Below are 10,558 nucleotides of genomic sequence, written 5' to 3'. Positions count from 1 at the left end.
TATGAATAGAATTATTCCAAATTTGTATGAATGTTTACCAAAATTGCTATTCAATATTCTTTTGGAATAAAGAATTATTATCAATGATAATTATTATTATCCAACTTTTTATAAGTAACCTTAACATTTAAAAGGAAAGCCTTCCTTACTTATCTTTTAATAATCCTATTAAAATATTTGTCATGTAGTTTTTCCTGATATAATGTAGTACTTTGATAAACATTTGTACTGGTATATAATAATATTAAAAACTTTGATAATTGTTCTCTACTTTTCAGTCCTCCCGAACAAGAACGGGTGCACTGCAATCTCATCAAAATAATATCAAATATCAAAAAAATACTTCATTTCTATTTTAAAAGAGATAAGAAACGATATATATTTTTTACAATATTATTATGAAAACTGCATTAAAAAATGCAGAAAAATGCATTACAAAATTGGTTTCACTAAACCTAAAAGATTTTACAGCAGGTGCCTACAAATTTAATAATAAAATACATAAATAGAATGATATGCTAACTTTAACAATAAACTAAGGAAAAAAAATCATGAAAAATAGGCTCTGTCAGTAAAAGGTAAAATATCACAAGATATTTGACCATACAAACGATAAAATTTACACATACACATTGAGTTATTCCAGGTACTCATTAACAGAATAAAAAGCTTTAGACTTGAGCCATTCATCAACAGCAATACAAAACGTTTTCAATGGTAACTGCTTAACATTATCTGGTAGTAAATTAGACATGCAAATTTGTAGGTACTTATGACTCTTCAGAGTTTTAGTCAATCTAACTGTAGATCTAGTTATATCATCCTTATGTCTAATGTAATGTGAATGTACAGATATATATATAAGCCCTTTCTCTTCTGTTTTGTACCTTTCTATCTCCATTATGGCATTTGTTTTTGACATAAAAATTTTGCATTTGAGTAAAACATCACGTTTAATAAACGACTCACATCTCTATTCAAACAGTCGAAAATGTCTGGTAGTCTACACTATTTTTAGTTGTAATCCTCGCCTGATAATTTTGAAAACTTATAGAACTCATCATCATCATCAGCTCTAAGAATTGAAATGTGTGACAAAAGCAGAAGGATGGGAAAGTCCTGTCTACCTGCCGTTCTACGAATGACAGGTTTTTGAAATTCTATTTCCAGTAACTTGCATTCAATTTCCGACATGTGTTTCAAACTCTATTCACTGTTTACCATCCTATCTTCTCCCTACCTGAACTTGTCATTATTTTTAGTTTATTGACCTTTCTGCTGAAACTAAACAATTCTGACTGTTGGCTTCTTATACACACTACATCTTGTATGTTGAAGTGAAGAGAGATAACTTTGTAGTTGAGAGGTCCAAAATTCGTTATAGAAAAAAATAAGCAGCCAAAATTCTAAAATGTCATGGGACAAGGTAAAAATATTTGTTGCTTAGAAGAATTTATTAAGTGGTGGCTTGTTATAGAGAGGCTCGACTGTATAGCAATTTGAATATAGTGTGCTTGTATATTCTGTGTAGCAATAGGCCTATATAGATGTAGTAAATAATATATAATAAAAATATATAGGAACATAATTGACCGAGCAAAGTGAGGTCTAAGATTTAAGTCGACGGTTTTGCATTTCTCTTTATGTTTATAATTATGTTCCTTCGCATTTACGGCGAAACGCGGTAATAGATTTTCATGAAATTTGACAGGTATGTTCCTTTTTAAATTGCGGGTCGACGTATATACAAGAAGGCTTTTGGAAATTTTGCATTTCAAGGATAATATAAAAGGAAAAGGCGCTTCCTTCATATGCCAATATTAGAGTAAAAATCAGACTAGAATATTATTCATCATAGATCAGCTGTCGAGAGGATTATAAATTGCATGCAATGACGCAATCAATTTAATATATCAATGTAACTTGAAGAGAAACAGCTGTTGTTCGATTAATATCATCGATTAAATCATCGTTGAATAAATGAATAAACGCAGGATCTCATAGGCCAGCTCAGCTAACAGAAAATTATGAGCTGCATAATCACGTCTCCGTGGTTGGGAACCCACCTGAAATTTCGATCCTAGCATAAGTAAAACTGCAGGTCTATTAATTGACCGAGCGAAGTGAGGTCTAAGATTCAAGTCGGCGGTTTGGCATTTCTCTTTATGTTTAAATGTTTATATGTTGCGCATTTACGGCGAAACGCAGTAATAGATTTTCATGCAATTTGACAGATGTTCCTTTTCAAATTGCGCGTCGACGTAGTCTATATACAAGGTTTTTGGAAATTTCAAGGATAATATAAAAGGAAAAAGGCGCCTCCCTCGTACGCCAATATATTAGAGTAAAAATCAGACTATAGAATTATTCATCATAAATCAGCTGTCGAGTGGATTATAATAAATTGCATGCCATGACGCATATCTCAATGTAACTTGGGAAAGAAATCAGCAACTGTGTAGACTATTGATTGCGTGACTCATTGAATGCAATTTTTATGCACTATTAAATGAACTATTGATTGCGTGCAATAACGCATGCAATTAATAACTAAAATACCATAGTATTGGCTCTCAAATTTTCTCTGCTTTGAACTCGGGCTGTCCTGTTGCCAGTATGTCTTGAAGGAGATTAGCTTTTGATGTTAGCATTTTTGATACACCAACCCGAACAGCCATTAGCCGTTTTCACACCGATATCTTGCCGACACGACACGACAGGATAGAATTTACTCTGATGGACAGTATATGAGGAGGCTGCGGTTTATAAAACTGCGCGAGGTTACTGTTCACAGAACTACTAGTATTATACTTCGGTCTAACCAAGTCTACACATATAATAACATAACATAATAAGTTCTTGTTGATCGTTGCTCATGCTTGAGAATATTAGCAATTTTTGTAAATTCGATTGATCGATCCAGCGCATGTGCATTACTTCAAAGTATTAGCAATTTTAAGCTTAGGTTTCTCTGAACCACGCAGCGTTATTGCGGGTTCCGTCAACCGTGATACGCGAAAATCACGCATGCGTGATAAAAAAAGCGGGTGTTTTCTCTGACAGCAACCTCGCAGCGCGCGATTATATTTTCAGTCATAGGTAACATAGATGTCCAACACGTCCCTGTAGCTAATGATCTATTAATGCATTTTGTAAATGAAAACCCATTGAACTTTTTATTGACTGGGGATAAGAAGGGTTTTCTAGAATTGTGATTACCAGGCATCTGTTGGATAAAGATACCAAGTTTAGGGAATATTTTAGGCTTTCAATATATTTGTTTTATGAGGTACTGTTCTGTGAATAGTAGACCTCGCGCAGTTATAAACCACAGCCTCCTCTAATACTGTCCATCAGAGTAAATTCTGTCCTGTGCTGTTGTGTCAGTGGCGTATCCAGGGGGGATATGAGGATGTTTCCCCCCCCCCCCCAGCGAAATGAGACCTACATTTATTTCGTGGCCAATTCAGCAACTACTTAGTTAGCTTTCTTTTTATGAGTCGAACAAATATCTAGGAGATGAGAGAATAGCACAATGATAATTATGAAACTATAAGCTAGACAGTGAATGGTCTAGTGTATATGGACTGAGATAGCATGAAAATAAAAAGATAGCACTTTAAGGTGAGTCAATTTTGTTATTTTTCACCATCTATTATTTTGAAGAAATTCAATGTAGCTTATATTTTTTCAGAGTTGATCATAGTTTATTGAGTTTCAAGCATGTGGTTGAGAAGACAAGTATGGCCACCCATAGTAGTTCATATCCTTAAACAATGCACCAGCAGCTTCTTCTACCCTTAAAATTTCCCGGTTATGATAAACGGGGGTAGCCTAATTTCCACCGTTAACAGGGGAGATACATCCCTGAATATTTGGAAAAATGGTTTTATTCCTCTCCCCTAGAAAAAATTCAAGTTCAAGAACTGAAGTAAAAATTATGAAAAATTGAACAAAACAGTTAATGAAAAGTATCTAATTATGATTTTGGTATTATTTATGCTTACTTTTTATTTTATTATTTTATACTTTTGTTTATAAAATTATGTATTTTCTTTTATTCGTTTTGAATATGTACTTGTTGTATGGCAGATAAATGATTTGATTTGAATCAAGTTGAAACCTTTACTATGGTGTTGAAGTTTTGTATGAAAATTAGAGCCGAAATTATTGTTTGCTATCTAATAATTAGTAGGCATATTCAGGTAACTAAAGCATTATTATTTTTTGGAACAATTGAATTACTAGTAAAATTCTTGAGTGCGCGACGCAGAGGGGATTACAGAGAATTGCGCGCGTGAAGTCAGAGAAAACACTTCCCTAGCAATAGCTGCAGCAAACTTTTGCATGATTACGTCATCGCGCATCCCGTAGTAACGCTGCTTGGTTCAGAGAAACCTAGGCTTTAAAATGACGTAGTGGCTAGACGCGCGTGTAAATTCTATTGGTCGATCCAGCGCACGCACATTACTTCAAAGTATTAGCAATAAATTTTGAAATGTAATGGCTAGTCGCGCGTGTAAATTCTATTGGTCGATCCAGAGCATGCGCATTACTTCAAAGTATTCAAAGTGGAATAATTAATTGTGGAACGCTAGGAACTTCAAGGCCATCTCTGTTTACAGTCGATCGGCTCTCCCATTGAACAGTTGATGTTCCCCCTGTCGGGGTGCTTATGACGTCATAAGGACGGTCAGTTTGCAAGACGGTCACTTTGCAAGACGGTCAGTTTGTTGGACGGTCAGTTTTCAGGACGGTCACTTTGCAGGTCGGTCAGTTTCCTGGTCGGTCAGTTTGTAACCCCCCACTCAAAGACCTTAAAGATGCATCTCTTTAAGGTCTTTGCCCCCACTGTGTGAGACATGTTCTTATTTTTTGTAGGTTATGTTGTAATTTTAGCGGAAAATAATGGTTGTGTTTACTAATAATCAATAATTATTAGTTTGCAAGTTATATAAATATTTTAGCTACAAAAGCCAAAGTTTCAAAATAAAATTATTTTTCAAAATCGATTCGAGCTAGACTATATTGCTGTATGATAACATAAAATAATGATGAAGATTGATGTTATTCTTCACTGTACCGTACCAGGTTCCAGGTAAGACAAACAAATTTGATTGAAAATCAAACTTTTAAAAATAAACAGGTCCAATTTATTATTCGAAAAATAATGAATTCTTTGCCTTTTTATTATGTTATGATATAGTTAGCTTTTCAGGATTATCAATAATTATTCATTCCCGTAACCAGTAGCCTAACTTTTTATAAAACCAACAAACATTGATACTGGAAGATAAGCCGTAGCCCTGTAAATGGCATATCCTTATAATGCATTTTAAATTGCATGTAAATATTCTTATAATGCATTTGACATTAAAAATTTATTTTGTGTTAAATGGCTTCTGTAAAAATTATTGTTATCTATCTAGATCTTTATAGACTCACAAGTTTTTAGTGCACTTCAATTGTGCATACTTGTCTACACACCGTACAGACAATCTTTTCAAATATTACTATATTATAATATAATATGCTTTTATTACCGTTATAATAACAGTGGAGAGAGATATAGAAGAACAGAGTTTCCGATTCTCTGTCTACTGCCTTCTATAAAGGGTATCTGATGTAATATTAACTTTTCATTCTTGTTTGAAATAACTAATTATCTTTCATTCCTCAGGAAAAAAATAATGATTGTAGGAGGTTTGTGGCATAAGGTTCTAATCCATTCTGAATGGAGCAAGTCCCTAGCTTAAACTCTTAACTTGTTTACAATTTTAGTTTTTTTTCTTCCCATTCATATCCAACACTTTCTTATTTTTTAGAAAACATGCAGTCTGTAATCTACCCCCATGTCAGTGTAGAGAGGCCTGTTCATGAAGACACAAAATTATTCGACGGTGAGTAAGGCGTTACTTGATCATTGGTCTTAGAGATGAACAATAATTAATATTCGAAAATATCTAGAATCCATTAAACGAGTCTCATCCCCAAACAAGAACATTCAAAGTTGTTTCACTTGCCTGCCAATTTGAAACTGTCAGATTATATTACTCGTATGCCCAGTTTCTAGGCCATTTATTAAATCTAATGGACCATTGAATCTTGGACACCACTTATTGAATCTAACTCGACCATTAAACCTATAAATTGTTTTGTCAGTGATTAGGCCTATGTTTAAGAGGGTGTATGATTTTAAATTGAGTTGGTAATTGACTAAGAACTCAATTTCATATCAAACATCTCTCAACTTATGATGCAAAATTCCCTGAAATTCAAGATCAGAAACATTTATTGCCAGGGAGTTGATTCCCAAAATTCATAAATGCCCGGGAGTTTATGATTATTTTGTATGATAACTAAGAAAACGCCTTTTTTAACTAAACTTATTGATAATCATATAAACAAGTTATATTGAAATGATTAGAATAAATAATTATTTATGATAATTATTTATAATAATGATTAGAATAAAAATAAATAATTATTTATCACTTCTTGATGAGTGTGAGGAGGAATAAGCATTCATTTTCTAATAATTTAAGGCTCCGCGCCACGTTTTTGGAAACTTATTATTGGTTCCATTTCGAAGGTATTTTGATTTGAATTCTATCATAGATCATATTTCCAAGGAAAAAATATTTTCATCATTTTTTCGTTTTGATATTAGGCGCTTTAAAAGCGCATAACGTTCAAATATTGGGGAAAGATCCATCCTCAAAGTATGAATTTATTTGCTATCATTTATGATGTAATGGATCTGCCCCAAGATTTGAACTTTTGGCGCTTTCAAAGCGCCCAATAGCCTATATCAAAAAGTAAAAATGATAAAAGTTTTCTCTTGAAATTAGTCAAATCTAAATAAATTGATAGTATACAATTCGTAATTCTTTGATAATTTGCCAGTAAAAAGAATCAAAAAGCGTGGTGCACATCCTTGATTATTGTATACGGTACCACTATTATGATGCTACTTCCATTTTATGTCTTGTAAATTAAATCTGTTATATACTCATATTCCTAACAGTCAAGTAAGCTTAGTCAACAAAATATTGGGTTTACTTCGTCTTGAATTGCTCAAGAAGTTGAATTTTGGGTTTACTTCGTCTTGTATTGCTCAAGAAATTTAATTATGATAATCCATCTATTACTTTGCAAAGAAGCTCACAATAATTTAAACCCAAAAATGAAATAATAAAGAACATACTAGAATGTTCGATCCTTCAAAATTTCATTAGTATGTGAATATTTCATTTTTTGTGATAATAATGTGTAATATTCTTTCTACGAAGGCTTGGTTTTGAAGCATCTAAATTTGAAAATATTTTAGGGCTGAAAATTTTGTGAAGTGAAGAACTACAAGACTTGACATATTTCGGACTATGTGTAACTTTATCCAAATTTGGGAGAGGAACAGCACAGGGATACCTTATTTTTCATCTCCCTATCATTTTCATGATATACTTATTATGATAAAGAATAAAGAAGGGAATGCTTTGATTCAATTAAATCAGTAAAATCGATAGTATTTAATTAATATACTATCTAACTAACCCAACTTAATTCATCGATATAGGTGATCACTGGTTCACTCAACGTAAAGTCTAGCCAAATTATATAAAAAATTGATGTAATTTGTGAGCTATTTACACTGCTTTTTTGAATAGATGATTTATTTATTATGATTGTCAAATGTTATTGAAATTGATAAATAATATAAACTATTTTAATGCAATTTATTCCCATGGTTTCTTAGGCAGAGAAATATTACCCAATCATAAGTTTCTTCCCAATGGGAATATTCCCGACTTACATTACTACCCTCAAAAATCAGCACTGACTACCCTGGAAATCTCCCCGTCTACTCACTACACCATGTTCGTACCTCGCTTTGTTCAAGCAAATCAGTCTTAGCGCAAAACGCCTATAATATAGTCCAATACAAACAGAAGAGATGTAGCACCAAGTCCATTCTGTTTCCATTGGACCATATTTCTATATTTGTAGAGGTGTGAGACACTACGACTCTACGCCACTTTGGTGTGAATTGGGTCTTATGCTTAGTGAACTGTAAGTAGAAGTATATTACAACATATTTATTCTACCACTCCTACCTATCGCTACAACTTGAACATTTTAAATGTTATTTTCAAATTTCATCAACTCATTTTTTATCATTCGATCAATCAATAATTCGTTTTTTTTTCTCTTTCAGACACCAAAACATATTACACAGTGTAGATGGACGGATAGAAAGCGTGAACATCAAAAGCCATCGTGTGTGTTACCCAGTTTCCATTCTGTATCTAACAATAGGAACCAAGCATCCAACATCATAACTTTATTATTATATAGTCCAGGTAATGAATGCTCAAAAGAGGGTATAGAGAGAAAAGTTTGGAAGACTATATTTGACCCCGCAATTTTGTTTTGGGTATTAAGGAAGTAAAAATATCCCCACCCCTACCCATTGTGCTAAGGGGGTGGGGTGGTTCAAAGGTACCATTTTTTGGTTTCTCGCATATAACTCGAAAACTATGTATCTTACGGACATAACTGTTGCATACAAAAGTAAAGCTTATATAATTTCCTACAATATTCATCTCACAACTTTTCTAGTTTTCGAGATATCCACTCTTGAATGTGTGACATTTTTGAAAAAAACACGTTCGCCTCCAATTTTTTTCTATTTCTACTCTTATAACTTTTTAAAAATTGATGGGAAAAATCAATGCAGATTATGAGCTCATAGAGCCTCTTTCAGGGCTTATAACTCTCCAACAATGCATCTTAAAAATCAATGCTTATCGTAGGTTTGTAGAGCATTAAATTCTCTTTGAAATGGTGTATTATTTCACTATTCAAAGTTTCTGTTTCATTGTTATAGCAACTTTAATGTAGGGGATGGAATTTCCAATGCTGCAACAATTATTCATTTGGCAATTAAATTTGAAGCGGGTGTCTGTGACACAATTTTTGACGTTGCAGCTTAATTTTGACTAGTTAGTAGATTAACATAGCAAAAGTGCACATCTTTATCCCCTCTGTTGAAGGTTTGGAACCGCTGAGTTGACACTAGTTGCAATATTGAAAATGTTGCTACATTGCACTATCATTCTTGATCATTTGTTACATCACACAACTATTATATGAATACTTTATACTGTTGTAACCAATTTGAATCAATTGACAATTCCTTTTTTACTGCTTATTCAAATTTACTATTTGTTATTTTTGATTTTCATTAAACGTCCTTTTTCCTACTTAGTGCAGTCATCATAACTTTTAAGACCATTTGTAAAGTGCCACTTATATCAATAAATGCAATCATTTGTTACTGTTACATTGTCTTACAATTTCTTGGCGTCTACCTTGCTACCAGGTATTTAGTAGTTTTACTCATAAGTTTTATGTGAGTTTGGGTAAAGGTATTGACAAACAACATGAACAACATCAGCAATCTATAAATTATATTTATTATTTAACATACATTTCATTCAACTTAGTATACAGTCCACTTGAAGTCCCTCATACCAAACACATCAGATATAAAGTTTTCGAGTTATATGTGAGAAACCAAAAAATGTTACCTTTGAACCACCCCCTCCCCCTTAGCACAAGGGGTTGGGGGGGGACTTTTGATATGTTTACCCCCTTTCTTACCCTAAACAGAACTGCGGGGTCAAAAATTGTCTTCCAAACTTTTCCCTCTATAACCTTTCCTTGACTGCACTGTATATCATCTAGTTAATTTTGATATCACATTAATTAAAAAGCTTCCCTCATAGTATAATTTTTCAATATTTTACTAATTGTATAATACACAAGAAATCAATATATTGCCGAGGTTGTCAAAGATGTGAATTTTCAATGTTTTTTGATGTAAATTATCGCAAAAAACTAATACCATGGTTAGCTATGCATAAAGAGGCATGATAGCATGATTGTCATTCTTTACTGAATCGAAATAAACTGTTATAACTTTTTCTACTATTAATTTGGTTTTCAATAAACTAGTTATGATCAGATGCCTCATTACTAAATGCAAAATTCATGTCGGTTATGTAGCTTTTCTGCGGGGGCGCGACAGTCGAGACCGACGACATTCGAGGCCTACGACCGTAGAGGACTGTTTTACAGTCCTCTACGGTCGTAGGCCTCGACTGTCGGGAGTGTACGAAAATTAGAGTGGCCTCAACTGTCGCCTAACGCAGGCGACATTTGAGGCCACTTTTTCAGGAGTCCTCTACCGTCGCTGGCCTCGAATGTCGCTGGTCTCGACTGTCGGGCCTGTACAAAAATTAGAGACTCGCTTGCAGCAGGCGACTGTTGAGGACACATCCTACTGCGATTCCAGACAAAATACATTTTGTAATGATTATAACTTCTGATTTGTTGAAAACCAAATAATGGAAACTTCCTTCATAAAAAAAGCATATGAACTTTGAAGGTAGATAGGGCTTATTCTTGAAGGATTTTCAGAACGATCATCTTTGTGAAGAATTACAGCTTAATCAGTCAAGTATTTCAAGCATAAAAACAGACAGAAAGACAGACA

The 10,558-nt window shown here is 33.5% G+C and overlaps 1 long non-coding RNA gene across 1 annotated transcript; it reads left to right on the top strand.

Moving 5' to 3' along the window:
• The first annotated feature begins 4,629 nt into the window (after window positions 1-4,629).
• On the top strand, window positions 4,630-10,077 carry LOC120354400. Its single transcript, XR_005572988.1, has 3 exons — window positions 4,630-5,098; window positions 5,826-5,900; window positions 8,216-10,077. It is a non-coding gene; the product is annotated as an uncharacterized LOC120354400 (long non-coding RNA).
• Window positions 10,078-10,558: the final 481 nt, after the last annotated feature.

This window comes from Nilaparvata lugens, chromosome X (assembly GCF_014356525.2).
Source record: "Nilaparvata lugens isolate BPH chromosome X, ASM1435652v1, whole genome shotgun sequence".
Taxonomy (NCBI): domain Eukaryota; kingdom Metazoa; phylum Arthropoda; class Insecta; order Hemiptera; family Delphacidae; genus Nilaparvata; species Nilaparvata lugens.
Note: the sequence above shows the minus strand (reverse complement) of the source record. Positions and strands in the feature narration are given on the sequence as shown.